General features: G+C 39.8%; 1 non-coding gene and 2 pseudogenes across 1 annotated transcript; 1 reads left to right on the top strand and 2 right to left on the bottom strand.

Moving 5' to 3' along the window:
• The first annotated feature begins 801 nt into the window (after window positions 1–801).
• Window positions 802–1,401, top strand: LOC148731366 (uncharacterized; annotated as a pseudogene).
• Window positions 1,402–1,438: 37 nt separating this feature from the next.
• LOC148731365 (uncharacterized) lies at window positions 1,439–2,816 on the bottom strand (annotated as a pseudogene).
• Window positions 2,817–14,188: 11,372 nt separating this feature from the next.
• On the bottom strand, window positions 14,189–16,108 carry LOC111346344 (uncharacterized). Its single transcript, XR_016001986.1, has 4 exons — window positions 15,956–16,108; window positions 14,835–15,498; window positions 14,425–14,654; window positions 14,189–14,284 (listed from the first exon to the last, which is right to left on the bottom strand). It is a non-coding gene; the product is annotated as an uncharacterized LOC111346344 (transcript).
• Window positions 16,109–26,228: the final 10,120 nt, after the last annotated feature.

Below are 26,228 nucleotides of genomic sequence, written 5' to 3'. Positions count from 1 at the left end.
ATTCCAGTTCGTGTGAAATGATCGGTTGGTTTTGCCGTGATGTTATTGGCTGTAAGACTCAAGTGACGTAAGTCGGTCGTGATTGGTCTGTTTCGATCTGTCGGTAAAGTTAGGTCGTTCTTTTTCGGTCGTTTGTGATGTTTATGTCGTGAATGAGTCGTTTGTATGGAGCGGGTAGTTGTTGACATCTGTTTAGGGGAGTCTGTCCTAAGTTAGTAAACCAGCTTTCCAGAGTCAGTCGTTGAAAATAGTCAGTGCTGTAGGTTAGGCATTGCGCAGAGTCCCAGTCAATGTTGTGGTTGGTAAGTTGATGGTGTTCAGCAATGTGATTGCTGACATCACCTTTCCTCGTCGCCCGTCTGTGTTCAGTCAGTCTTGTTGTGAGGTTTCTGCCAGTCTCACCGATGTAGGAGGCTTGGCAGTCGGAACAATTGATCTTATAAATCGTTCCCTGTCTGTTCCTCGGTTCGTCTTTGTCTTTAACGTTGGTTAGTAACTGACGTAGTGTGGTGATGGGTTTGTGGGCGGATATTGAAGAGTAGTAAGATGCGCGAGATGTTTTCAGACATGCCTTTTATGTACGGTATGGTTGCTGTAGTCGTAGGGGTTGCGGTGTCGTTTGTTTCGGTAGTGGGTCGGTGAGTGTTTCGTCGGATGAAGCCGTTGTTGTAGTTGTTCTTCGTAAAACACGGTGAAGGTATTTGTTCTCGTCGGATAAGGTGTCTGTCGAGTCGCATACTAGTTGTGCGCGTCGTGTTAGAGTTCTGATAGTTGTGGCTTTGTGTGATGTAGGGTTGTAGGATGACTCGACTAGTAATCTGTCGGTGTGTGTCGGTTTCCTGTAAACTGTCGTCCGTAATGAGCCACCGAAACTCTACGGTTTGCCGAAACTACACAAACCTGGTTTCCCGATGCGACCTATTGTTTCTTTCTGTGGCTCTCCCACATACCAGCTATCCAAGTACCTGACGACAATACAACAACCGCTAACCGACAAATCCAGACATAAACTACAATCCACTGAAGACTTCATTAACGCTACCAAGACTGTTCAGATACCTGACGACTACAAAGTAGTGTCATTTGATGTGAAATCACTGTTCACAAGTATTTCACTTCAATTGGCATTACAATGCACTGACTGCAATCCGACAATCTACCGACCCACTACCGCTACCGACAGACGACATTATGGACTTGCTAAACATTTACCTAACGTCTACTTACTTTCAGTACAACGGAAAACACTACAGTTACACGGTACTGCCATGGGGTCTCCAGTTTCTGTTGTTATAGCAGAAATTGTAATGCAGAATATCGAGGAACACGCACTTTCGACTTGCCGACAAACGATACCGCTTTGGTTACGTTACGTTGACGACACCTTCACTGCCGTTCGACACGACGAAATTGACGCATTCCACCGCCACTTCTAGTACTACCTTGAATTTCCTCGATGTACAGACCCTCCAACAGTTCATTGCTTTCGTGTTCCTCTATTTCCACGTGACGAACTCTTCTTTCTTCCGAGTCATTCTTCGATTTGAAGCAGCGCCGAGCATAGTGATTTCTTCCATTGCATTTGTGACACGTGGCTCCATAGGCCGGACATTTTCCCCTGTCATGAGACGCTGCACAGAATTTGCATTTCATTATTCTGCGCCAGTCTTCGTGTTTGGATTTTGCTGTGTCCACCGGTGGCTCTGCCTGCTTTACAGTGTCAATGTTACCCGTTTTAGTGGTTGGTGAGATGAGGATTTTCGACTGTTCCTTAGATTCCTCCGTGATTCTGCATAATTTCATGGCCTTCTCGAGTGTCAAATCCGCCTCACGTAATAATAATAATAATAATAATAATAATAATAATAATAATAGCTTGTATTTATATAGCGCTCATATCTTAAACTCATGGCGCTTTACAACACTGTACGGGGGACTTTACAGACTGCTAAGCAGTTTACAATCAAATGAAAGCGAATATAACAGATGCCCCCTCCCCCCTATTCCCAGTGACCAGGCCAGACCACATCACAGTAATCTCGTGAAGTGGGTTCTTTAACGTCCCCTGCCTAACCAAATTAACTAATTAATAGTTGCAGGAGACGGGACCTCCATTTATTCGTCCCTATCCGAGAAGACTATAATATCTAACCATCTCTTGAGCGATGTTATAGAAAGGTAGCACATTCTTCTCAATTATTTTAAGACCCTGAGTGTTGGTCCGGCAGGGGCTCGAACCCTCGACCTCCCGCACAACAGTCTGGCGCTTAACCAATTGAGCTAACCGGGTAGCAGTAATCACGTAGCAGTCGCTCTCGTAGTTTGATATCATTTATGCCCACCACAATCTGATCTCGTATCAGGGAATCCGTAATCGCTCCGACATCGCAGTATTCAGCTCTTCTTCTGAGATCTGTGACAAATATGTCAAACGAGCGGTCTTCTTGGGTGATCGTTCTGAAGACGTACCGTTCGTAGGTTGTATTCTTCCGAGGAAAACAATACGTTTCCAGCGCTGTTAAGATACCTCCAACAGTCCTTTGCGTGATACCTTCGGGATTATTCGGTGGAGTTTTGAGCACTCGTCTTGCTTTGGTCCCGTGAATACTTTGGATAGTTGCTATCTGTATGGCATCGTCCTTTTCATGAGGGCCACTCGATATCCGATACAATTTCCACGCCTCTTTCCATTCCTTCCATATATCTGCGAGATTGAGACTATCAATATCCAATTCTGAGGGAGGTTTCATACGTTCCATGTCGGAGTTAGGAGTTAAAAGGTTTCTTTGAAAGAGATCCTGGTACCATGTTATGAGTTCAACTTTCTTCAGCTTCATTATTCAGTAATTTCACACTGCACGCGATCCATGAGATCACGTGACTTTCAACCCACTTATCATAACAATGGTGACCCATAAGCGATTTTTTCGCGCACCGTTGGACCGCAAGCAAGGAAAAATCTTAAAACTGTGTCCTAATGCAAGAGTTTGCAAATCAGGATACAAGAAGCTCAAATGGTGTGAAATACAACAAAAATATCAAAACATTCTAGATTCTGACGAAAATTCTCCTGCACAGAGACAGCAACGTCTAGAAGTGAATTAAAGACCTTCACCGTTTATGAATTAGCCCAGTTTCTAGACTATCAACACGTGTATCTTTTCTTCTTTTCAAAGCAGCTTAACCCTTAATTCACGACGTACTTCCTTTTCTGTCGCAACCGAGGTAAGTTCCTCCTGACCTCTTGTACCCTAACATGATCTTGACCGTACCTCGAGATAAAAATTACCAGTGCACGATCAAGACAATGCCTGGCCTCTTGGAGTTCGCCCAGGTCATTGTGTACACAACCTAGATTGTAATAAGAGGCTGCAACATGAACATGATCAGGTCCCAGCTTTTTCAGACGAATCTCCAGTACACGCTTATAGTAGTCTTTTCCTCGATCTGTTTCGCCCAGCGCACTGTGTAACCTACCCAGATTGTTGTAAGAGACTGAAACGTGAACATGATCAGGTTCTAGGTTTTTCAGTTGAATCTCCAGTGCACGCTTATGTTGGTCTTTGCTTGATCTGTTAACCCCAGCTCACTGTATAAACTACCCAGATTGTTGTAAGAGGCTGCAACATGAAGATGATCAGGTCCCAGCTTTTTCAGACGAATCTCCAGTGCACGCTTATAGTAGTCTTTTGCTTGATCTGTCTCGCCCAGCGCACTGTGTAACGCAACCAGATTGTTGTAAGAAACTGCGACATGAACATGATCAGGTTCAAGGTTTCTCAGTTGAATCTCCAGTGCACGCTTATGGTAGTCTTTTGCCTGATCTGTTTCGCCCAGGTGACTGTGTAAACTACCCAGATTGTTGTAAGAGGCTACAACATCAACATGATCTGGTCCCAGCTTTATCAGACGAATCGCCAGTGCACGTTTATAGTAGTCTTTTGCTCGATCTGTTTCGCCCAGCGCACTGTGTAAACTACCCAGATTGTTGTAAGAGGTTGCAACATCAACACGATCAGGTCCCACCTTTTTCTGACGAATCTCCAGTGCAGGTTTATAGTAGTCTTTTGCTCGATCTGTTTCGCCCAGCGCATTGAGTAAACTACCCAGATTGTTGTAAGAGTCTGCAACATGAACATGATCAGGTTCCAGCTTTTTCAGACGAGTTTCCAGTGCACGCTTATAGCAGTCTTTTCCTTGATCTGTTTCACCCGGCTTCTCATGTACAATACCCAATTGGTGCTAACATGCTGCGTTTGTCATGCTGTGTTTGCTGAGTACGAGTAGCAAAATTTTTATTATTTTTGTGGCATTGTGGTCGTGATGATTCGCTTTAAATCTAATTCCCTCTCTGTGAGAAGGCAAATTCTGGCGAGAATATTTGTCTATATACAAAACTCACCCCCGAAACAGGTCGCACGAATTCGGATAGGTTCAAAAGAGAAAGAGCAAAAGCATCGAAGAAGCAGTAGACGAGGGGCTCTGACGAAGGACTCAAGCTCAAAACGTCAGCTTTTTAACTCTTTTCGTTGGCCAATTTACAATTTCATTTTTTAGTGGATGTTACCAAGTTAAGTTGATGTTACCAAATTAAGTTGATGTTACCAAATTAAGTTGATGTTATCAAATTAATGGTACCAAATTAAGAAGAAAAAAAGGCCGACTCACCGGGAAGCGGGAAAGCCGTCTGGGACATTATCCAATCACAGAGCCTTTTTTAAAAGATATAATAAAATTCAAAGACCTGCCTTTTAGCCCAATATGTGATTTTAACGACTAGCGGTAAAAAATACAGGTTTTCGTCCTAATCCGATCAAGGCAGTCATCACACAGTTTTTTCGATGTATAAATTCATCCATAACAGGAGTGACTTCCTATGCGTGCAAGCCAACCTCTTGCTGCCAAGATTTCGCCTTTTAATTACATCACGGGTAATTCTTTGTTTGTGGATAAAGTGCAATAATAACATCAAAGGCAAAATCTGCTAAAAGGCTCTATCGGAGTCAGTATTTATCCGGTCCCTATCTTGTTTCATTGACAAAAAAAACACCGCATGTCTTCCGAACTTCCGTAAGAGCTCAGAGGAAAACCCATTGGGAAAAACAGAAACTTTAGTGAATATAAACAGCTGCCTGTTAAAAGAAAAGAAAATGCTTATTAGTAAATTTCGTCGTCGCATTTGGGAATCAAGTTGGATATATACTATGTTAAAGTGTACTTACCCTTTCCCCGATCGGAAGCTAATTCCCAAAACTGCGCCCTCGTCACTGATTTAGCGGTTTCAGGAAACCGAACGGAATTTCCTGATTACTTATTGCCTAGAAAAAAATAATACGAAAAAGAAAAGGCAATAAAAAATTCCTCTCTGCGCAAACTCATGAAAGTCTCTTCCAGTGTTCGTCATTTCTGGCACTGGCCAAAATGATTACGGCTGAACTGGGAACAGTTCAATCTTTGGGTGGGGGAGAGATTAACAAAACCTTTAAAATCAGTTGAGATGGATGGCCAAACATTGATGCTGTTATTTAGTATCGCTAAGTAGTTTCAAAAGTTGTATGTCATTCTGACGGCATCATTGGCAATGCACAGAAGAAGATCTAATAATTATAAAATATCAGAGTATTTCTAAAAACCTATTCAATCCTTCGTACTTCAGTCTCTACTTAGTCAAATCGATTTAAGGCTCAGAATGTTTAAAATATTTTAGCGACCGGCTTAAGACGCGTCCAGAAATATAGTTTCCTATGAAAGGACCTTCTGAGAGATCAAGCCTGCAATAAAAGAAACTGTTAAGCTGTTTACTTTCTGTCGACTGTTTAATTTCAAAGTTGTTTCATATATGCTGTCATTTTTCAGTTCATCAAACAGAAAAATATTCTAGACGTGGTTATAAATTTACATATCACTAATGAATTCACGAACATGTTCATGCACTTACTGCAAGTGAAAATTTCTGGCAGTCGAGACTTATAAACGATATTCTCTTTCAACCGGAAAAAAGGTATCTACGAATGCCATTGGTTATTTTTGGTATCGAAATAGGAACTTAGAAACTTAAAACTTTTCTTTGATTAAGAAGATTCAATCACTGAAAACAAACACGTTATCAAGGGTGTACGTTATATCATTATCTTAAATATTTAATATACCTGGCTTAACTATTTCTAAAATTATAAACGAAGCCTGCAAAAGATTACTTTGAAAAATAAACTAGGAAATAGCTTGCCTAGACACTATTAACAAATTTCTCTCTAATTGAATTGTGAACAGTTTTGAATTATTTTATTGATAGTCAGGCAAGAAAAATGCGTTTCACAAACTCGCCTAGGACAAATGGGCTTCTCGACTCGTTAGCTGTCAAAATATCAGTACTGTCACAATTAAAAGCCTATAATAATTAGATGACATGGATATTTGAAATTAAAAATAACTGATTACCACGAGTTTTCTCGTGTTTCACTTAAGATTCTAACAAGTTAGTAGGTTGGAAACATTGCAATTTAAGATTTCAACCATAAGATTGACAGAAAATTCAATTCTAACCAGCGATCAATTCAGGATCCGTGACAATCGAATGATGTTTCATTTGCTGATCTTCTATTTCGTTTTATTCTCAGTTTCGGGGTACTATTAACTTCTATACCATTGAATCAATTTTCAGTTTATCCCAGATTTTTGCCATACATCTAGCTCAGGAGATATTTAAAACCGACACTCAGTCATGGTTTTAGAGCGTTTTCACCTTTTTGAATAACTGTTTGGTAGTGAAAACCGCATAACAATAGACGAAACAGTTTACATTGCAAAAACTAGGACAAACATTTTTAACAATATTGTTTATTTTTGATCTCCGATACCAGGGGAGTGAATCAGCGACGCTTCAGAGTGCTGGACATGGATGCAAAGGGCAATCTATATCTTTACAAGACGGCGTTACTGTGCAAGAGCGAGATAATCAAACGATTGAGAAATGGGTCGTACAGTTTAGCAGAACACTATGGCGTTTCTTTGCGGACAAAAATAGGTCTAAAAAAAAGAATTCACTTACTTTGGAAAATAAACAGTGAGATTAAAAATGTGTGGTCAAATAAATAAAACTTTACTTCAAATAAAAAAAAATGGTCCGCGACAATAAAAATGTTGTTTTAGGTTTAAAAATTGACGAGAATATATGGCCAACGAAAAAGTGCAGTGGAGCGGAAAAATTAACCTGGAAAAAAGAAACTAGTCGAGGGGAAGTGGAAACTGATTGACTCTTTAACCGGATGTAACAGGGTATATCCTTATACGGTATCACAGGAAGTGGTGCTACGAGCATACGGGAATGTGAGAACTTCTTCGCGCGGGAAATTCCCATGTGAGGATTTCCAGAAGCTTAGTTTAGTTTAAAGGCTGATAGTTTCGAAAAAAAGTATTTGGGGCTGCGTCGGTGGGGGTAACGAGATAATTTGGATATATCAACAAAGTTGAAATGGTAAATTGGCCACCGTAATGATTATAAAAGCTGACGTTTCGAGCGTTAGCCCTTCGTCGGAGCGAATAGTTCGTTAGTTAACGGCCGGAGAGTCGGAGCGAATAGGCCGTTAGTTGACGGCCTAAAATCGTACAATAAATATAACAGACTGGACGAAATTAAGCCGTTAGTTAACGGCCTAAAATCTTACAATAAACATAACAGACTGAACGAAATGTGGCCATTAGTTAACGGCCTAAAATCGTACAATAAACATAAAAGGCAGAACGAAATTTAGCCGTTAGTTAACGGCCTAAAATCGTACAATAAACATAAAAGGCAGAACGAAATTTAGCCGTTAGTTAACGGCCTAAAATCGTACAATAAACATAACAGACTGGACGAAATTAAGCCGTTAGTTAAAGGCCTAAAATCGTACAAACAACATTACAGACTGAACGCAATTACGCCATTAGTTAACGGCCTAAAATTGTAAAATAAAACAGACTGAACGAAATTAAGCCGTTAGTTAACGGCCTAACATCGTACAATAAACATAACAGACTGAACGATGTTACGTAAGTACTAAAAGAAGAAATGACCTAAAACCATCGACAACACCCATCTGGGACCACCGAAAACCCACTTCTTCCAGAAGCTTAGTTTACTTTAAAGGCTGATAGTTTCCATAAAAAGTGTTTGGGGCTGCGTCCGTGGGGGTAACGAAATAATTTGGATATATCAACAAAGGTTGAAATGGTAAATTGGCCACCGTAACGATTACAAAAGCTGACGTTTCGAGCGTTAGCCCTTCGTCGGAGCGAAGGGCTAACGCTCCGACGAAGGGCTAACGCTCGAAACGTCAGCTTTTGTAATCGTTACGGTGGCCAATTTACCATTTCAACTTTGTTTATATATCCAAATTATTAGTTTAGTTTAGTTTAGTTTTAGTTTAGTTTAATTAATTCGCCACGGGAATGGGAGGAGAAAGGAACAGAACTTTCGTTCCAATTGACACCTAACCCCTTTTTTATCCACCCATCCCACCCCGAGGAGGACATCCATCACACAGTGATCTCGTGTGTGGGAAATTAACGTCTCCTACCCCAACCCTGCAGGAGACGGGACCTCCATTTATTCGTCCCTATCCGAGAAGACTAGAATATCTAACCATTTCTTGATGTTGTAGAAAGGCAGCATATTCTTCTCAATTATTTTAAGACCTTCAGTGTTGGTCCGGCCGGGGCTCGAACCCCCCACCTCCCGCACAACAGTCCAGCACTCTATAAAAGAGCCAACCCGGAGGCGGGAAGCTGCAAACATGGCAGGTAATAACGTGCAGTCTGCTAGCTCTGTTCACGAAATTGTCAACGCGGTGATTAGCAACTTGAGCAACTTGCCGCGACAAGAAAATGGACTTGAAATAGCAGCTTCAAATAGCAACTTTAAATGCTGACACTGGAAACGAGGTGTCAGTGACTTCTGAACTAAACCGGGCATTCCGAATGCATCGTAGACAAGCGCGACCGTGCAAGCCATTATTCCGTCAACAGTGGCATCTATAAGGGCTGCTGCGAGTAATTTTTCAGCGAATTCAAATTACGGAAGGGCCGAGGAAAGACGAGGAAAATCATGGTCAGACATGAATGATAATGGCGGGCTATCGATGTTGTCTGTTATTCTTGGCTTGGCTACTTATCACCATTGTCCTACACTCTCTAAAACCTAAACGTGGTTTCGGTAAGACGTTCTGCAGTATCGCTGTTTCGACGGGTTTGGATATTAAGCAGTATCCAATGCGAAAATCTAGTCAGACTCGGAGATTCCGACATGAAGCACTTGTGCCGCCATCTTTGAAATGTATGGCCGCATTGAAATTAGCAAATATCACTATCTGTGCAACTTACCGTCATGGTTCTGTTAGCAGGAGATATACAGGAGAATCCAGGGCCGGTGACGGATGCTTGTGATGTTTGAACTAAAAGATGCCGAAAGAATCAGATGGCGAACAATGCGATTCATGCGACAAGTGGTTTCATGCCAAGTGTATCAGTATGAAGAGAACGGAATATGATGAACTTTGCGAACCTTCTCTGGCTTGGGAATGCATAACTTGTTTATCACTTGGCTTTGATACACCGGTCCGCAAGTCACATGAAAAAATTGACACAGGAGTAAAAGAAGGAAAGCCCAGTGGAAGCATGAATAAAGATCTTCATGCAAATCTTAAGAAGAGAGGTTTGAAATTTCCTCATGTAAACATTGCAACCTTTCCGGGACACTGTGCCGACGCCGTAGTACTAATGGAGAAAGCAGCATTGGATGTGTTTGCGGTGACAGAATCGCGTCTGGATTGTACATTGCTCGATAGTAAGATATGTTCCGTCGAGTTATACTTGCTACAGAAAAGATAGAAATCGAAATGGTGGTGGTTTCGCCGTTTTTGTAAGGAGCAAATGGCCAAGCAAGCGGAGAAGTGACTTAGAATCTGACTTTTTAGAGATGGTATGCGTAGAAATATGTCCAGAAAAGGCGAAGAACACGATATTTGCTGTGATGTATAAACCACCGAGTATGAATCAAGAGAAATTTATCTTAGGCCTGGAACAATTTATCTTAGCCTGGCTAAATTGGACGACGAAATGGTAAACGATTTCATCATTATGGGAGATTTCAACGCGGATGTTATTGCCCTGAAACCATGCAAATATACTAGAAAAATAATGCAAACGACTCGTCTCCATGGTCTGAGTCAACTCGTCAAAGAGCCCACACGCGTGACGGAATTCGCAAGGACGGCAATTGATCTAGTGTTTCTTAATAACACTCACCGTATTGTCCCGCATGGAGTCCATGAATTTTGAGCAAGGGATCATTCTGTTACTTTCGTAGTAAAGAAAGCCGGAGTTTGCAAAGCTCACGTGGAAATCCGCGACGTAAGATCTTTTAAACACTACAATAAAAACCATTTTCGGAGAGACATTGCTAGCGTTCCCTGAGGTGTTATAGAGTCTTTTCACGATATTAATGATGCTGTAGTCAACTGGAATATATCTTTTTGTTGATGTTGCAAACCAGCATGCTCGTTTAAAGAGAATTAGAACAAAACATGCGTCTAAACCTTGGATCACTAATGATCTTAAAGAACTAATAGCTGAAAGAGACTATGCATTAAGAATTACGAAGAGATATGGCAATCAGGAACAGTGGAATGAGTATCGTAGATTGAAAAACTTTACCGGAACAGAAATATAAAATCAGCGAAGGCACTACACTACAAAAATCTGATTGAGTCAGCTGTGAATCCTAAGGACATGTGGCGCTCGTTTAACTCGGTGATTGGCTCCAATAACCACTGGGGCTCTCCTTTCAAGTACATGACGGGAAACATTTAGTATCGGAGCCAAAAAGCGTAGCAAAAAGATTCAACAAGTTTTTCGCTGCCATTGGCAGCAAAGTTGCTGGTCGATTGCGCCCTAGCCTGTGAGTAAGGTCGCATGGAAGAAATATGAAACAATGAAAGAAGCAAACAAGCAGAGTGATATCAAATCCATCTTGGACTTTCAACGGGTTGAACAGAACACTGTTTAAAGCATTTTGCATTCTTTGAAAGTTAATAAGGCAGTTGGACTTCACAGAACTCCAGCAAGGCTGCTAAAAGATGCTGAGGCGGAGCTTGCTCCGTCAATCACCTATCTTGTGAACAGATCAATTAGCAATGGTGTTGTCCCTGAGCTGTGGAAAGTTGCACGTGTTACTCCTTTATACAAGTCTGATGATAAACTGCAAGTAGAAAACTATCGACCTATCTCTGTATTGCCAGTATTGAGTAAAGTCGTATAAAGAGTGGTGCATTCCCAGTTGAATGCCCATCTACATCAGCTAGATTTTCTGTATCAACACCAGTATGGCTTTAGGCGCGGGCATAGCACTGAACAAGCTATCTCACAATTGAACAACTGGGTACCTCAATCTATAGACAAAGGTAAGGCAACTGGTCTACTGTTTGTCGATATTTCCAAGGTGTTTGACTCTCTGAACCACAAAGTGCTACTACGCAAGCTCGGGCATTTAGGACTGTCTGAAAGATCTTTAAGATGGTTCAGATCATATCTTGCTCCTGGACAACAAAGTGTTTTGATAAACGGACAATTATCAGAGCCACATACCATCACACCTGGCGTGCCACAAGGCACCATTTTGGGTCCCTTGCTATTTAATGTGTACATTAATAGCCTGCCAAATGCTGTTAAAGAGACCCGGATGATTTTGTATGCAGATGATGCTGTTCTATTTTGTGACGCAGCAACACGTCAAGAACTTCAAATTGCTCTTGAACGTGAATCCACTGAAATCAGTAACTGGTACACTGATAACAGGTTGACTATAAATGTCAAGAAGACAAAATTTATGCTGGTAGGCAGTAAAAGGATGCTATCCTTATTTGAAGACTTTGAGTTGCAACCAGATGGTACACATATCGATCGCGTGCAGTCATTCAAATATCTGGGGGTGAGAACAGATGCAAAATGGAGCTGGAAGCCACATATCAGCAATTTTCTAAAGAGATTAGGTCATCGTCTTTCTTTGTTTAATCGCATATTTCATATGTTAGACAATAGAACTCGCATAGCCTTCTACAATGGGCTAGTGCTGCCACACCTAGACTATGTCGACACAATGTGGGGAGATCAACCCGGTCTAAAATCAGAAATGGAAAAATTGCAAAGTTTCAGAACAAATTTGCGAAGAAAAGTAAATTAGGCAAGATGTCTTCTTCAGAAGCTCTGAAGTGTCTGAATTGGCTCCCTCTGGCTGGAAGACGTCTATTTCATCGTTTTACCACCGTAGAAAATGCAATCAAAGGAGACATTCCGCAACATTTTGAAAGTTTTAAATCGACATTGAGAAGTTCGCATGGCTACAACACTAGAAATGGCTATCTACCTAGACTGCCTAAACCTAAAACGGAATGCGGAAATAGGGTGTCCTACTTCCGTTTTATAAATGACTGGATGTCCCTCCAAGTATTTTAAAGAAGGCCAATGCCATGCACAATTTTTAAGGAAAACCTTACAAGATTCTTAATGAATAAATACTTTAAATGATGGATAAAACTTTAGATATACACCGTTTTAGATCTATTACAGTTGTACTTCTTATTTTAGCTTTTAATATTTTTTATTTTCTACGGAGGACCTCCCTGAAAACCACGTATTTACGTGACGGGCGCTTTCTCCTTAAAAATTGTTTATCATTATTATTATTATTACACAATAGCCGTTTTCAGCCCTGCCGCGCCCAGAGAAACCAAAGATCAACACGGGATGCGCCCGAACCAAGTGTGTTTTACAAAGACATCTGTCTTCTCGGTTGTCCTGAATGGGAGAAGGTTCCGCGTGGGGAGGTAAAGGCGGATTTGATCCGCAAAAACCTGTACATAGATTCGTGGCCAGTTGTTAAAGATTGGAGTGCGGCAACTTTGAAGAAGGAAATAAGAAGAGATTAAAAAAGATTGATTATTTCCTGCCTCTTATAATCCTTTTAATTGGTTTTAACTGGTTAATTGGTTTTTATTCAATCTACAAAAAATAATACAGAATTCCTGAGCGATCTAACAGCAAGCGATTCCTGATAATTCCATGCCGGAAAACGAAATGATGATACTTAAATGCCAACTGATTAAAAACACACTACTCACTTCTGTGGCGCAATCCAATCAAAACTCCAGTACCAAGAAACACGTTAGCAAAACTCTCTCAGGACACTTCAGGTAGCGAGGTAGAAAAAGGACTGATCGCTCTCGAGCGCGTGTTACGGCAAAAATGTCACATTAACTCAAAGGTCAGCCTTAAGCGATTACGCAATGGGCTGTAAATCAGGTGGTCAATTACTAATTAAATGTCAACAAGCGGATTAATAGATTAAAATATTATTGATTTTTGATCAACGAAACAAGTAGCTATTACTAATATTGCGTCGGAGAAGTGACCGTAAGCGATTTATTTTCTACATTTTTCCTTTCTACGGAATTCAGTGACTCAAGTTTTTAAGTGAGAGAAATAAAGTCGTTTAAACGTCGTTTTGAAATATGGAACGGAGCCCCATACTTCAAAATGACATTCTAAGAAATCGCAATTTTAAGGGCTGCGAAAAATATCATGAGGCACTCTAACCAATAATTTTGATCAATTGGTAGCCTCTGACATCCTCATTAAGAGTGAAGGTTAATTTAGGGATTGGAAAAATGTAACAAGGAACTATAGTCAATATTGATATTTAACAACAAATTAAGGTACCAGACTGAGTCAAATTTTAAAATCAACTGAACAAAGCTATCCAAAATTTAGTTTTGAATTGCCATGTTGCATTGGCTTAAAAGTCAATGAAAAGTTTATGTTTTTGGAGAGAAATTAAACTAAGTATTTTCCAATTAACAATCAACTAAGAATACAATTCCTATTAAAACACCATAGAAGATCTTGTTTCAGGTACAGTGTTAACAATGTACACGAAAGGCATGGAATCACACAAACAGAATTAGTATTAGAATTGATCAGAAGTCTCATCATATGAAACTGAACCTAAAAAATTGCCTTCACCTTCATTTTCTGACAATTTTATGCGTGCTTCGACAACACCTAAATTCTGACATCTTATAACAAAGAAGCTAAGTGTACTAATTTTTACTTATTATTACTTTTTTGAAACAACAGTTCTTAATCTTTTTTGTAATTAAAAGCCCATTGGGGCTGAATAACGTGTTTCTGAGTGCATGCACATAGCAACCAAGAACCACAATTCTGTAGTTTGCAATAAACACCTCAGATTCTAAAAGAAAATATGTTTTTTTTTACATCATTTTTAATAACCCTTTTTGCATCACCAAAAGTAATAAATAAGAAGTGTTGATTACATTGTCAGTTTTCTATTGTTATAATTTTACCTTTTTTTCTATAGTTTAACAGTACCTTGGCTTCTGGCAACCATGTTTTCTCAAAGCAGCTGAGGATTTCACATCCACAACTCACTAGACTTTAAGGACTTCAGATTTGTGTGATAGACGTCTTCTGTTGGAGACCTCACCACATTGCAAAGCAAGGAAAGAACCTCCCCCCTTTGATGGTTTATGCCACTATCTGCTGATTTCCATCTTCTCAACATTGCTCACGATGGAAATCACAGATATAAGTTGTTGTATCTAGAGATAAAATAAAAAAAATGAGCTTTGTAGTTCGAGATTTTCTTATTACAGCTTTGATGGCAAACTGACACCACAGCTTCTTTGAGGTACAGAGGGAAGGGGGTCAAAATCATTCTTGCATTGTGCATGTGCATAATTCTATGTTTTAAAACTTTATTGCATAAACACTGTACAAACCTTCAAATGTAGACTCAATGTCTGTCATAAAGTACTGGGGTCTCCACTTGGGAATCCAGGCACGTAATATTTTCAGTGCTTCCACTATTGCAGCTGTTGTTTCTTTTTGGGTTATAAAATCCCCAACAACTGTATAGTTAACATTGGTTTTAGCAACAAGGAAGAAAAATGGAAGCTTATATGTCATGGTCTTGTATGTAGCATCCAGGAGCATGATTTCATTTCCATATCTGCTCATCAAATGCCTCTGCCAAGCTGTTTGATGAAAAAATAGGAGGTTTTGAGTGGTATGAGCTTCAACACTGCTATCTGTGTCATAGGTGTTGCCAGGCACAGCTTCCACAGGGGATAGGGTGTAAGGTCTAAAGAAAAAGAGATCCTCAGGATTCTCTTTTTTCCACCCCTTAATTTTCTCTTCAAGATTTTCCTCGTCAGCCTTGGATACCATCTGTTTTACAGTTGCCTTATACATGTGGTTCCTGATATCCACAGCCTTGGGATGATAGTGCCTGTTTGTGACTGGTGGGGGACTCTGACCAGCAAAAAGATCATTCCTGACATAGTGTCGCAAGTGCCTTTTCATTTCATCAACTGTTTTGACCCCTTCACTAACAAGGGCGTGGATTTTTTAACCAGGTTCTTGTCAATAGGTCATGCCACCAATCTATAGAAATAATAATATGTTATTATTGAAATTCGAAACAGTCCAAGTGTAACGATTTTTAAGTCCAAGCTTAAGACACATCTATTCAAGCTGGCTTACAGTTTGTTTTGATATTTTGTCGTTTATCATTTTAATATTTGTAGTTAATAATGTTGTAAAGCGCTTTAGAATATTTTATAATTTTAGCGCTTTAGAAATGTAAATTATTATTATTATTATTATTATTATCATTATAATCGTTATCATTATCGTTATCGTTATCATCGTCATTGTCATTATCATTATTATTACTTACTATTATTATTAAAAATAAAATGGTAATCATTTTTCAAATTGGTCAATGAAGTGAAAGTTTGGCTAATTTACAATATTTTTCCCACTGTCTGCAGTTTGACTACTTATGGAAAAAAAATATCTTCATGTTGACATCCCTCGTCTTTTTTTATTGGATCATAACTCTCCGATGACATGATCTTTGAGGTCGTTCTCCATGGGCTGGTTAATGTAGATTCTCCTTTCAAACTGTGGCCACATTTCCATTTTTAATATCACCTTTGAGTCTATCAGACATGTTCCTCCTTATTCGATCTGTGTTATCCAAAATCTGCATGACAAAGATATAGATCTATTTGTTGTTCAAACATTACTGAATCACAATAAAGTAATATTTTAAAAGCAATTAAAAAGGAGGTGAAACTTTTCAGGCATTCCTCGGCCATTTGGAAATTATCCGAACGTCAGTTTCATGTATGGCGCCAATTCCATACTTCAAAATGACCAACACATTTTTGTTTTGAGCTGATGATCACAGGTTCTCAATCTTTGTCAGACTCGTATTATTGACTTAATTTTAATATAAAACCACTATCACACGATTGTTTGTTGACAAGTCCATGTGAAAGATGTACTGGGAGATGAAAACCTGAGCCATTTTATGTTATCGGTTAAAAACCATTGAAGTCGTAAAGGTTGTCTCGCTCGGCGAAAGAATGAGACACATTATACTTGCAATGGCAAGCGCCTATATTTCTGAGAAAAGGTAATGTATTTTGCCCTGGTTAACTGCCATGTCTTGAATGAGCTCGAAGTGTTCGACGAACGGTTCCGAAAAAGGTTACGAAGATTGGGAATGACGTCACATCATTCTGAAGTATGGAGATGAGTGCTAACCGAAACTAGACGCTCGAGGAGCGTTCACTCGAGCTTCTTTTATATCCATGGCATTCACACCGAACACGAGTACAATTATAACATAGCTTGTAAATTCGTGCAAACAAATTCAATTGCGGGAGCGAGCTTCATTTTTTCATTGTGCAAGCTGGTGACGTCAAGCAACAAATGCCTGGGGAAAAAAATATTTTCTCGCGAGTGACTTCGGCATTTTTTTCTTAAAAAAAACCTCCGCAAAAAAAACTAAACTAGCCAGGGCAGCAAGCGAAGCCGATGAAAATCTGTCTACGTTTTCTTTGGGAATGGATTTTTTAACCCGCGAGAAAGAACCCAAAGAAAGGGAAAACAAAAAATCAACGGTTTCATCTCGATTCGCAACTGTAACTTCATTTCCACGCAGGATTTCACCTGTCAGTTTTTGACCAATCTGAGACAAGATCATTGAAACATAGCGAAATACTTTTGCGAAACAAACTAAACGCATTGAAGCGTAGGAGAGGCAATTTCAGCCCTTTATATAAACTACCTTGTTAAAAATGTTATAAAACAATTGGTTTACGTGTCAGCTGTGCGTTCATCGAGACTTGAAGCACTTGGAAGGTTTGGAGAGCACTCAAAAAGCCAGAGTTGCTCTCAGCTGCGCCTCGACCAACTCTAAAAGGCATTTTTAATTCGTGATCTCCAAACTTCCCGCGTGCTCAAGTCTCCATGAACGCACGCTAACGCATGAACCACTTGTTAATAGTGATTCTGTAGGAGACACCAAATCGTACTTTCAAAGTATATTGAACCCAATAAAAACCAGCCAGGTTATTTAACGGACGAGCTAAGCTTATATAGTTAACTTTACTACTTAGGTTGCTTCTGTCAGTATCCTTATCCAATTCGGTGTTGTTCACGAACATTCTTGATTTTTTCACCGAGGTGTGCGTCTCAGCATCATAGTTTGTTGTTAAATAGGACTTCACAGTTTTGCCAGTATTTTCGTAGTTTGAGCTCACCTATGGCTCATTTGTTATCTCGTGAGAACTAGTATGAACTTTCCACATTTAGCTCAGCTTTCAAGCAAGGAAGTTCGCGGGCCGGCCAATTCCGAAAACACTCAACATCATTTAGCGTGGGCCTACCACATACGGCGTTTGCGTTTGCCTGTGGGACTAGCTTATAAGACAGGAATCTTTGCAAAGCAGTCTCCACAAAACATAGCATTCTGTAAGTTACGTTGTTTCTAAAGAGTGAGCTCACGATAACATAAGATGTCGCACTCTCATCCCAGTTTCCGCGGTTTACACAAGGAACAAAGGCTGATAGTTTCGAAAGAAACTGTTTGGGGCTGCGTCGGTGGCAGTAACGAAATAATTTGGATATATCAACAAAGTTGAAGGTAAATTGGCCACCGTAATGATTACAAAAGCTGACGTTTCGAGCATTAGCCCCTTCGCTAGCCTCGTTGGCTATCTATCATCTCATATCCAACGGGCGCTCATGGAATAATTGTTAAATATACATGAAAAAATTTCTCAGCTCTAATTGGTTAAGATGAATGCTGTTTTCAGTTAATTAAGTGCAGAAAAGAGTTAATTCAGTGCAGAAGAGAGTTAGTTCAGTGCAAAGAAGGAAACAAACCAGACATGCTAATTGGTCAGAATGATTGATCAATGTCAATGTCAAGGTCAATGTGAAGGTCAATGTCACTTGCAACAAATGCCTGGCGAAAAAAATATTTTGTCACTTGCAGGGCTTGAATAAATTATTTTTGCACGTGATGCGCGTGCTCTTTTTCTCCTGCAATTTGGAATAAATAAGCACTTGTGAATTTTTTCAAAGACCACAAATTGCACTTGCCCTACGGGCTCATACAATTTTGTTAGTCTTTGAAAAAATTTGGATATATCAACAAAGTTGAAATGGTAAATTGGCCACCGTAATGATTACAAAAGCTGACGTTTCGAGCGTTAGCCCTTCGTCGTTAGCCCTTCGCTCCGACGAAGGGCTAACGCTCGAAACGTCAGCTTTTGTAATCGTTACGGTGGCCAATTTACCATTTCAACTTTGTTGATATATCCAAATTATTTCGTTACTCCCACCGACGCAGCCCCAAACAGTTTCTTTTGAAACTATCAGCCTTTATTCATTTGAAAAAATTTACTCATGCTTATTTATTCCAAATTGCACTCGAAATCATGTGATTACCTATACAAAACATGAACATGTTGAGCAAACTATTGCATTGTTAACTGTTTAATGGCAATTGTGAATTGCTGCATTAAGGCATGGTTTACATACTTAACTGCATCGTAGATAACAAAACAAGAACATGAATAAAGGCTGATAGTTTCGGAAGAAACTGTTGGGCTGCGTCGGTGGGAGAAACGAAATAATTTGGATATATCAATAAAGTTGAAATGGTAAATTGGCCACCGTAATGATTAGAAAAGCTGACGTTTCGAGCGTTAGCCCTTCGTCGGAGCGAAGGGCTAACGCTCGAAACGTCAGCTTTTGTAATCATTACGGTGGCCAATTTACCATTTCAACTTTGTTGATATATCCAAATTAAAACAAGAACATGTTGAGCGAAATGTAGCATTGTTAACTGTTTAATGGCAATTGTCTCTATGTGAATTGCTGCATCAGATGTTATGTTAGTGCTGTCGAAAGTTTATTCTTTTTCATCACTGGTATTGGAACAAGTCGTAAGAGACATATTTAGAAGTTTCGTCTATTGATTTTTTCATTTTCATTTATAACATAGCTAAAGCAAAGCGCGCGCTCTGATTGCTTAATTCATCATCTACTATTTGCCTGTGGGTGTATGCTGCTGACGTGAGCAAATGCTAAGACTCTTTTTGCGCGCGCGCTTGTTTTTTCTGATCACGTAAGATTTGTTAAATAAAAGGGAACTCTTGTTACAATGTTGCAATGTTATGTTAATAAAACAAATGGTAAACACCACTGTTTCCTCATGTGGTTTCCGTCTCCGGCATGAAGAAATATATCCTCACAAGACAAACAGCCAAAAACGTTTGGTTTTAGCGTTTTAATAACTTTTCTTAATCTTTTCAGCCTTGCATATATAATATCAAATATGAAACTGTATTCATTGAATGAAAAATGCAGCAAAAAGCTCTTTCAAACTTATAACCCAACTCATTTACCCGGTGCGTGTTCCAGATCCTCGATGCACATATAGAAAATGAACAGCTCTCCCTATCCAAAGAGAGTTACCGAACAATTAGGTTTTGCATCGGTAGAATTCTCACCCCAAGCTCAAGATGTCAACACCCAAACTCCCAAAATAGGGAAAGATGTCTCTGTGCAATTTCGGAGCAGTCGTACCGCTAGAGGCAAATCTAGTCACTTGAAAATACATAAAAATACAAATCTGTTGTGACAGTAGTTTGGCCGTCCCGAAGAAAGTAACCAAACCGCACGCAAAAATAGCTTGGCAGGTTGTCAGACGTCCGTGTCAGTAAAGAGTAAAAGCACACAACGCACTTCGCTTAAGGAGTTTATTACGTCGACCCCGGTTCAGAGTGAGGAGGAAAATTCGGATCAAGAGGAAGAAGGTGAAGAAGAAGTAAAAGAATGAGGAATTACGCAAGTTTAAGATTTACATAACACGTGCAGCGAATGCGAAAGAATAGCTTTATTGTATTAAAAACAAATGCCGGTCTAATCAAGTTGAGGTCCTACATTTTTAAGGCCAAACACTGCTGCATTTCTCAAATCTAACGATCACTTCACTTTGTGAAGTGACAAACGTAGAGATTTCGCCAAAAGGCGAAGATTTTAGCTCAGAGAAATTGCTTACCAGTCTGTTTTGTAATCGCTCGAATGGATCGGCATCATCTGGTTCATTCGAGGAGTCAGAACTAGCCTCACTGTCTTAACGCTCAAACACATATATGGTTCAGTTCCATGAGCGTCTGCACTCTCGATAACCCCCGCGATTAATCCGAGAAGGAAAACTCGAATCTCTAGAGTCGGACTCCATTACGATCGCTCGTATGTTTTTCAGTTCTCCTTTCTACGTCATTGATTACGTGTTTAACTGAGCCTGCGAACAGTCTCCCGGCTTGGAGGGCGCGAAGCAGGGGAAGGAAGGGGAAGGTTTCTGTGTCCCCACGTCTGATTAAACGGGGAGCCTGTTCGCAGGCTATGTCCAACTAGGAGCCATTTCAACTTCCGGTCTTTGAATTGAGTGAATTTCGCGCTTTTGCAACAGGATTTTCATCAAATGAAAGGTTTTAGGGAACTTTTTCTTCTTCTAGTGGTCGTTTTGGCAAAAGATCTACATTTTAATTAAATGTTAAAATTTGTTGGAGAGTATCCCTTTAATGCCTGAGTATTTAAATGCTAAACCATCGAAAGTAACGAAGATTACAGATTACTCCGTGAGGTAGATATGATAGGAGATGGGAAAGAAAGAGGGAAAAAGGGAGAGGGTACCAGACTATCCCCCTCCCGTGCAGTTTCTCCCCCCCCCCCTCCCTCCTTCCCCAAGTTACACCTGCCACAAATTGTGAAACAAACTGTCTTTGATTTATCAAAAACGATCTTTTGAAGTTTAAATTTTTTGGCGTGAACGAAAATGAGGTATTTAGTGTTACAAAAGATCCATGCAATTATGGGTTTTTTTTTGGAAGTGTGTGTGTGTGTGTGTGTGTGTGTGTGTGTGTGTGTGTATGTGTGTGTGTCTGTGTGTACCGCCATGTTTGACCGTGTGTTTACCGCCATGTTTGATCGCCATATTTGCTAGTAGATAGATATCGAAACCAAACTCAGTGTTTTTTGTAGCTTTACCTGAATAACAGTCGGCCGGTTGAGAAACCAACAGTTTGCCCTTCTTTAGCTAAACTTTGTTTTAGCTATCTTCAATTCAGCTAAATTTTGAGAACTGCGTCAACAAGGTTTTATGCCAACAATGGACAACACTATGAAACATCCCATTTATGGACAAATTTAGATTGGCGAAAATCTTGGGAGACCCAAGGAAGACTTCGATTAGCCCTCTACGCTCCCTGAACATCGGTAGGCATGTTTCCCATACTCATGGTAGTGACGCGAAGAAAAATTTTTTTTACAATCCAGAGCTTCATTCAGTTGAGATCATTGTCTTTTTTCTCATAACCGTAGCGTTTGATTTAGAAGTGATATTGTAAGGGGAAATTAGAGGTTAGTGACTGACGTTCAAGGGTTTTTCAACCGGCTCAATTTATTTCCAGTTATGTTGATTCTTTATTTCGAAACATGATATCAACGTATTTGTTATTCTTGATTAATCCTTTATTGTACATACAATATTTAAAACCGTAGTGAGCAGCCTTTTTTCCAGCAGGGAGCTGGGGAGCAGGGATTGTGTAGTGGTGAGACCACTCGCCTCCCACCGCTATGGCCTGGGTTCAATTCCCGGACCTAGCGTCACATGTGGGTTGAGTTTGTTGATTCTGATCCTTGCTCCGAGGGTTTTTCTCCGGGTCCTCCGGTTTTCCTCCCTCAGCAAAAACCAACATTCCAAGTTGTGTCCCCAATTAGCTTCAAGCTAAATACCCCTGACACATTAATAAAGTTTTATTATTATTATTACTTATTATTAGGGAGCTCGATCGTCCTCCCTTTGTGACGCTTTTTTTCGGTCACGCAACATTGATTTTGCACCGATGTGTGACGGAGAAAGTGGATCAAAAAATCGGGCTTTCTCCAAGATAGCTTTAACTCGATCGTAATATATGTTTTAATCGGTTTTTCGACTGACTTCTCCTACATCAACATTTTGCGCTGGGCCGCGGCGTTTCTTTAAATTTTTAGCCATGCGAAAGCGAAACTGCCACGTAAACACTGGACTTCAATTCGTATTGAAAATATCGCTTTTACTATCGATCCTCCACTGTTGAGTTATCTGGCATAGGTTATGCGTGTGCCTTTTGCCGACTTGCGCACCGTCAGTTTTCCTTTGTGTTATTACCAGATTTATCTATCTATCTTTTGTCATTAGTGTTGTCGGACGAGATCACAGAATTTCCGTTCCTTGGCCCTTGACTTTAGCCGTAAATAGAGAATTCACAAGCGCTATCGCAATTTTAATGTTTGTACGTTTACTATATGAAATTATTATTGGTACAATCGTACAAAGCAATATTCTCTCAGACCTCGAAACCGCAGACCGCAGACCGCAGACCGCAGACCGCAGACCGCACACCTCGAGAACGCACACCTGGAAAAACGTGTATACAGTGTGTAATTACCAAATTTATCTCTCTTCCTTCTGTCATTGATTTTATCAGACGAGATATCGGAATTTCCGTTATGCGAAAGCGAAACTGCCACGTAAACACTGGACTTTAATTTATATTTAAAATACTTTGTTTAGGATCCTTCACTGTTGAGTTATCCGTGTGCCTTTTGAGTCGACTTGTGTGTGCACTATCAGTTGCTTTACGTTTTCCTTTGTGTATACAGTATGTTATTAGTGAATATATCTATCTTCCTTTTGTCAGTGATCTTATCAGACGAGATCACAAAATTTCGCACAACACCGAAATACCTAGTTAAACAATAGAGTGTTTCTGTCGAGGAACTATCAGCTGTTAGCTGACCCGCGGAAATTTTATGTTCTTAAAAGAAATATTTGCCCGAGAAGCTTCGCTTCTCGGGCAGATTTGCTAGTTTTAAGAACATCAGATTTCCATGGTGCAACTATCAGATCGATAGTTCTGAGACATAAACACTATTTTCTTTATTGTTCACCACTAAAATTTCTTCCGCTTGCCAGTTTAAAAACAATCAACAATTATTACGATCGAGTAAAAGCTCCATTAACCAGTAGTGTTTATAATTACAACCACTTACCACCCCTCCCTAAGTAATAACACTCTTCCCCCACCCCTCCCTCAGTACTTTTCGACTGCACCCACCCCTTCCTGATTACTAAAGGTGTGCCTCCTCCCTTATAAAATTGTCCAAAAAATAGTCCAAAAAATCGTCCTAAAACTCGTCCAAAATAGTCCAAAAAATCGTCCAAAAAATAAATCAGTCCAGTCCATATTTTACCCTGTGCAAGTTCCGAGATATAAACACTCTATTGTATTAATTGTTTACCACTATATTTTCTTCCGCGCGCCTGTTTAAAAACAATCAAAACCTGCTAAATGCACTCGAGACACTCGATTGTACCAAAATTGATTTCATTTAGTAAACGTACAAACGTAAAAATTGCGATAGTGCTTGTGAATTCTAGTCAAGGGCGAAGGACAGGGAATTTCGTGATCTCGTCTGATAACTTCAATGACAAAAAGAAGATAGATAAATCTGGTAATTACACACTGTATACCCAAAGGAAAACTAATGGTTTCATAACCGCATATACGTTTCATAACCGCAGTTCATATACGTTTCATATGTTTGCCGCATATACGTTTCATAACGCAGTTCATACATATGTTTCATATGTTTGTTGTTGTTTGATTTATCATCTACGGGTTTATGTCGAATTAATTTGATAGCCTGCTCTCAGTTGGCTTGTTAGCTCAATTGGTAGAGCGCTGCACTAGTATCGCAGAGGTCAGTGGTTCGAATCCCGTACAGGCCTGAAATTTTTTTCAGGTCTGATTTTCCCTATTGCTCAAATAGTGCTTTACTGCGAAGGATCGTGCACATATACCTTGGAAGGTATGTTAATATAAATCATGCCTCATGATCACCATTCTCGTTCCTTCTAGTACATTGTTACCTCCTTGATTTTTAGCCTCATGCACCAGCAAACTACAATCGTCCAAAAATCTTAGGAACACCACATCATTTTCAAATAAAGACAACAAAATTATCATATTTCTACTACTTATTGTTGTAAACATAACATTTCTTAGTATGCGACTCTGTAAATTATCAACATCACGAGCAGGACAATTGCAGGAAAGTCTGTTCATACCTAGTAAAAAAAAAATAGAGTGCTTCTCAATTTGGCGACTTTGATGGCTCCTGGGTGACTTTAGCTCCGAGGTCTAAGGTTAAAGGTGTGGTTCAAGCCCCAGGGCAGACTAACACTCAGGGTCTTGATATAACTCAGGAGCATGCGCTACTTTTGCTATGACATCTGCAATGGGTTAGACATTCTAGTCTTCTTAGAGAAGGACAATTAACACAAAAGGCCCCGTCTGCTGCATCTTCTCTGTACAAAAAAGCAGATGCACGTTTAAGTAGCTCATGACTTTTCGCAAAGTGTAGAGAATGTAGCTCCCGATGTTGTGGTGTCGCCTTGTTATTGTTTAAAACAAGCCTCCATTTAAACCATTTATGTTCCTCTTGGGTTCATCCATAATTCGTGATCTATGATTTTCCCTGCCTACATTTTCGGGCCATCGAATCTCAGCCCAAGACGTTCTTATCAGTTTAAATTCAGGTAGCCCTTGTCTCGAAACACTAGCCATTAATTATCCATTCAAAGTGCTTTGAAAAATGTTTTCTACTTTTTACCAAAGTTTCCACAACAATTCATCGAAACACGATCTATTAATCATTCAGACACTGATTCAAATGTTAATTTGTATTCTGCTTCATAAAAATTGCCTCATGGCACCGATGGCATGTACCTTATCAATGATTGGTGAAGCTATTGTTGTAGGGATTACGGCTAATTTTGTGCCGGACAAGTAGGTGGGATAAACATTTACCAAAATTTGAACTACCGACTGTTCCCTCTTAAGAACTTACTCATTGTTAAGGGGGTATAAGAATTAAATATCACGTTTACTTTTTAACCTTAGACTTGACCGCATGAAATAAACAATTGTATTCTGCATAATATATCTATGGATCCCCCATAGGGTCACTTTGATAGTTTCATACGGCCAAGTAGTCTTGAGGTAAATCCGAGCGCTGTGATTAGTTTTTACTCGGTTGGGATTTTGCCATACGGACCGTTTTCGCGGAAACGGTCGTAGGCCGTGTATTCCGACGTATTGTTATGCAATCGCGTGCACGCATGCGCCGTTCAGTAAGTCACCACCAGGTTTTTTCTACTGGCTTTTCCTCCATGTTTGTTTTAAACTTTTACCGTCGGTTTTCCTTAAATAAAGGATCAATTTTTTTTCAAATTGCAATGCGCCTGAACACCGTGTATTTTTCTTCTCGAAAATCGGCAAATTTTGGTCAGACTGCTCTCTAATAAATCATTTCTTATTAACCTCACTTGCTCAAAGTGTCCTGGGGCATATTGGCCCTCATTGGGTTTGGATGGACCGAACGCTGCAGGGTCTGTACTGCCACGACCTATAAGTGTGATGGAGAGTTGCAAATTCATGATAAAACATGCTTTCTTTTTTGTGGGTGTTGTGCTTCTTTGCTCTATCCATTTTAATTTGCGCGACGAAAAGCCGTTTTCAAAGCTGTGAGGTTTTCCTCTTTTCACAAATGTTCACAATTGAAAATGAAAAAGGTCAAGAAGAACATTGCAATCGAAAGCTTCAGAAAACACATAAGTTGACTGTTTTATGATCGAACAAAAGTCCATGTGACTTGTCTACGTCTTAAACAGAGTCATCAAACCGGAGGGAACGACGTAC

Source organism: Stylophora pistillata, chromosome 5 (genome assembly GCF_964205215.1).
Source record: "Stylophora pistillata chromosome 5, jaStyPist1.2, whole genome shotgun sequence".
In the NCBI taxonomy this organism is placed as follows: Eukaryota; Metazoa; Cnidaria; class Anthozoa; order Scleractinia; family Pocilloporidae; genus Stylophora; species Stylophora pistillata.
This window is presented reverse-complemented; position numbering and strand designations above follow the sequence as displayed.